Source organism: Salmo salar, chromosome ssa02, assembly GCF_905237065.1.
Source record: "Salmo salar chromosome ssa02, Ssal_v3.1, whole genome shotgun sequence".
NCBI lineage: Eukaryota > Metazoa > Chordata > Actinopteri > Salmoniformes > Salmonidae > Salmo > Salmo salar.
Genome location: NC_059443.1, coordinates 53,186,240 through 53,191,802, shown reverse-complemented (window position 1 = coordinate 53,191,802; position 5,563 = coordinate 53,186,240).

Sequence of the window (5,563 nt, the reverse complement as noted above, 5' to 3'; positions counted from 1 at the left end):
GTCATGCACAGGGGGTCCAAAAGAGCTTTGAAAGACGTGTCACAAAACAACACCTCACAATGATGGGGTGCAAAGAACTGAACTAAATAGTGTGTGATAATGACATACAGCTGTGTGAACAGGTGATCAGAATTCAGGTGATTGGGATCTGGAGAGTAAGCTAGGGGGATCTACGTGTTTGAGGGTGTGAGTTGGAAGCAGACTTTACAGCACTGGTACACTCAGACAAGAGTCCTCTGAAAGCAGAGAACAGTAGATAGCCAGAGTGAATTTACCAACGCACCGTTTGTGTCACTGGCCTACACACAATACCCCATAATGTCAAAGTGGAATCATGTTTTTCAAATGTTTTACAAATTAGTAAAAAATGAAAGGCCGAAAAGTCTTGAGTCAATAAGTATTCAACCCTTTTGTAATGACAAGCCTAAAAAAGTTCAGGAGTAAAAATGTGCTTAACAAGTCACATAAGTTGCATGGACTCAATGTGTGCAATAATAGTGTTTGGCATTATTTTTGAATGACTACCTCATCTCTGTACCCCACATACAATTATCTATAAGGTCCCTCAGTCGATCAGTGAATTTCAAACAGATTCAACCACAAAGACCAAGGAGGTTTTCCAATGCCTCGCAAAGGGCACCTATTGGTAGATGGGTAAAACAAAAAAACAGACATATATCCCTTTGAGCATGGTGAAGTTATTTATTACATTTTGGATGGTGCATCAATACACCCAGTCACTACAACTAGTCAGTTGCCGGAGAGGAAGGACACTGCTCAGGGATTTCACCATGAGGCCAATGCTGATTTTAAAACAGTTACTGAGCTTAATGGCTGTGATAGGAGAAAACAGAGGATGGATCAACAACAGTGTAGTTACTCCACAATACTAACCTAAATGACAGAGTGAAAGGGAAGCCTGTACAGAATACAAATATTCCAAAACATCCATCCTGTTGTCACACTGGGTGGCCTGAGGAATCAGGAGAGGTGGAGTCAGGCGCAGGAGACAGATGATTCCGGGAATAAACTTTTAATAAATATTCACACGGAAAAATGAAAAGAACGATAACCAGGGACGCAGCCCAAATACAATACTTCGTAACCCCAAGAGGGACAAACACAGATCCTCATAACCAACATACAACCCTGACAACAAACAATCCCGCACAAACCACAAACCTAACTAGCTAGCCTAAATACCCCTCCCCACTAACAACTAATACAAAACAGGTGCGTAACTAACCTAGGCCTAACTAACAGAACGTGAAACATAGATCAGTGGCAGCTAGTAGGCCGGCGACGACGACCGCCGAGCGCCGTCCGGGCGAAGAGGGGCGCCACCTTCCGTAGGTGTCGTGACACCTGTTTGCAATAAGGCACTATAAAACTGAAAAAACAATGGCAAAGAAATTCAATTATTGTCCTGAATACAAAGCGTTATGTTTGGGGCAAATCCAACACATCACTGAGAACCACTCTTCAAGGACTTGGAGTATTTTAGGATAAAAAGAAAAGGAATAGAGCTAAGCACAGGCAAAATCCTAGAGGAAAACCTGGTTCAGTCTGCTTTCCAACAGACACATTCACCTTTCAGCAGGACAATAACCTGAAACATAAAGCCAAATATACACTGGAGTTGCTTACCAAGACAACATTAAATGTTCCTGAGTGGCCTAGTTACAGTTTTGACCTAAATAGGCTTGAAAATCTATGGCGAGACGTGAAATGGCTGTCTAGCGATAATCAACAACCAACTTGACAGTGCTTGAAGGATCTTTATTGTACAATCCAGGTGTGTAAAACTCTTAGAGACATACCCAGAAAAGCTCACAGCTGTACTTGCTGCCAAAGGTGATTCTACTTATGGAAATTAAATATTTCTGTATTTCATTTTCAATATATTTGCTTAAAAAACGACATGTTTTCAATTTGTCATTGTGTATAGATGGGTGAGAAAAAAAGATCTGTAATCCATTTTGAATTTGGGCTGTAACACCACAAAACATGGAATAAGTCAAGGGTATGAATACTTTCTGAAGGCACTGTAGAGCATATACATTCAAGTTGCTAGCCACAGTATATACTGTACGTAGTAGGCTACATTACTTGTACAGTTTATTATGTAGATACACAGTCGAGAACAAATCTCTACATATGAACACACAAATTAACACAATAGAACCCTTCAGTCCAAAATGATACAGTGTCTGGATTTCAATCAAATATTTACTGGAAATCTTTACACAGTGTCTTTGGTTATAAACCTAACCCCGAGCCCACACACTTGTTATTCTGAAAAGTGATGAACGCATATCTACGTGGAGAGTCTACCTGGTCGTAGGCTAGTTATAGATGTTCCTAGAGTACCACTACCCAATAACAGTCCGAGTTAATGGTCGTGTCCAAAATGGCACCCATTTCCCTTGTTGGGCCCTTGTCAAAAGTAGTGCACTATGTAGGGAATAGGGTGCCATTTGGGCCGTAACCCCATGCAACCATGGGAAAAGAGCTACTGCATAAATACTGCAGAGTGATTTTAATTTGAGTCCAGTGTCTTGGTACCTGTGATCCTGAGAGTGAACGACGTGGATTCTACCCAGCTGACCAGGGTACAGACCTCGCACATCCTTCCCCTGATGTGGTACTCTGCAATTACAATGAGAAGAGTTCATTTCAGAGTAAGAGTAAAAGTAAGAATAACTAAGAGCAGAGTTAAGGTCAAAGACCATATGCATACATGCACATCGGATGCATAGGCCTACATGTTGCATGTAAGGTAGCAAGTTAAGGTCAATGTCAACATGTGCATATGCACACAACGCCAGATATTCAGCACATGACTCAACAGGGAAGAATCCTCTGAAATGAATACAGTGAGGTAGCTAGCAGTATCAGCACACAGGTGTTTTCAAGTGGACATGACTTCCTCATAACTACAGTATCATAGTGGGAGTTAGTTATTTCTTCCTTCACACACTTCTGTGCAGGTACCCTTATGAACAGCTTTTAAAAAAAGCCTACTTGTTAGAAGTTGTATCAAATATTTAATGTAAATTAAAATGAATGTAAATATTTTTCTATACAATTTGTGGCTGTATTGTTTCTACAACTTATTGCTGCCAGTTGTACAATGTCTTGTTGAAAAACAGTAAAACCATTCTCTCTCTCACATCAGTGTTGCTCCAGGATGTCTTTTGAACGAGCCAGAGTCCCACTGCATTGTGTCTACCACCCTCAACCCTGCTATCAAAGAGATGTTGTTGCAGCATAAGGACAGTAGCTATAGCGGTTGATTGTATTCACAAAAATCAGCAACTAGGCATTTTAGAACTTTGGCTAGAACTCTTGAATCAATACAATTCTAAAGACAGTCAATGGAATTTTGAAACCAACAGTAAGAAGTAGATGGTCAAAAAAGTAAAAAATAAAAAATGATCTATATTGACCGGAAAACAAATTCATTATTCCACAACTGTTTTAACATAATCAGAATGAATCTAAATGTATTTGTTCAATACAGGTTAGGTCTCTATCAACTGGTTATGTTTAATAATGGCTAGGCCTATAATCATTTGTATTCCCTCCTATTAATGTAACAGTTCCGTAACCACAGACGCTGGGAGACGGGAAGCAAGTACAGGATGAGGATTTAATAACAAATAGCCATGAAACTAAACAAGATCAACACCAACAGGGAAGTGAAACTGAGAAAGTGACAGATATAGGGGAGGCAATCAATGATGTGATGGAGTCCAGGTGAGTCCGATGAAGCGCTGGTGGGCGTACCGATGGTGACAGGTGTGCGTAATGATGAGCAGCCTGGCGACCTCGAGTGTCAGAGAGAGAGAGAGAGAGAGAGAGAGAGAGAGAGAGAGAGAGAGAGAGAGAGAGAGCGAGAGAGAGGATGTGCTGCTCAATCTGTGGCCACATCAGAGCCCTCAGTCCTCTCTCTTCATATGGTAATGACTATATCCCAAATGGCGTCCTATTCCTTATAAAGTGCTTTTGACCAAGGTCAATAGGGCTCTGGTCAAAAGTAGTGTGTTTATAGGGAATAGGGTGCCATTGGGATGCACATCATACATACTGACTTGGCAGGGGACCCACATTCTGCTTTAGTTACCAGGAGAGAGAAACCCAAACCTTCCATTTCTGCAGCAAACCAATGGCACTCAGCAAACTGACACTGGGAGAAAGGGTCAACTCATTCACCACTTTAATCAAGAGGTTTCACGGAATCCAGTACAACTCGTAACCTACAAGTAATTGGATGAAAACCGATCTAGGCTGGTCTGCATCCAAACTGGCACCCAATTCCCTATATACTGTAGTGCTATATAAAACGATGTATCTGTATTTTTTCATTAGTCCACTGTTAATACAGACCCAAAATATGTTGCATTGTCAGCAGTCAAGTTTTCAAGATATTGGACTTTCAAGAAGCAGTGTCACTTGCCATATCCCCATGATGATGTGTTTTGCATCATATGAAAGCAACTTTGAAATCTACTTGCAATGAAAAGATCTATATAAAATAAATATATGATTATATGTCTGTATAGGGATCACAGGTTCTGGTCAAAATGTGTGTACCATATGGGAATTGGGGGCCTTTTCAGAAAGACACTTGGCAGCTGTGTTGCATGAAAAAGTTGTATGGTTGACAATCTGAATGGCCACGTTGAGCAAATGAATCAAGTTGTTCAGGGTGACCATGACAACTTGCAGTAATTTAAGCAGGATTGACCATGCCTTCATAACTTCACGCGTTATGGTTAGGGTAGTGTAGTTAGTAGGCTATGGGGTGCTCAGTTGGGGGTGAGCGGGTTCTCTCGTGTTGGATTCCTTCAGTTTTCCTTTAATAACACTAGAGGGTAGTGTTTCTCTTGAAACATCACCTCTGTCTGCTCTGTATAAGTAGCCGACTCTAAAGTCAATACTGTATACTTTTTATTTGGGTGGAGGCACCACACCCTAAGTGCTATCAGTCAGGCCAAATAAAAAAGTTTTGCTTATCTTAAAATGTTGGCAGAATGCAAACACACCCATAGTCCAACATCACTGCTACCCTACATCAGACATGATCAGACAATGGCATATTATTTCCAAACATGGGATGGAGATGGATATAGTTCAAATTGTCAGCAAATACAACAACCTATTTGAATGGATTCGTTGCAGGTTCTTGTGATCTTGCTGTACCAGGAGTTGCATGCGCTCCTTGTCATGCTCCCATGAAGTAAGGCTAGACTGGCATGAGAATCTTTAAACAAAGCCCCCATTCAGATAGTGAAAGATATGACCTGAATAATAGGATTCCAAATTAATTAATTTGAAATAAGAAATCCCTAACGTTTTATCAACAATAATCACAAATTCATCTCACTGGTTTGAACACTGTCGAATGTCTCAATGGCCTACCGGCATTGTCATGACCAAGTGTAAACCTATACTGGATTGCATCTGTTCATACAAACGTACACGCCAAGGGGGAGAGGGACCAACAAAAGCCGGGGACCAACAAAAGCGAATGGATGCCGTGAGGAGAGGGAAGTCGTCC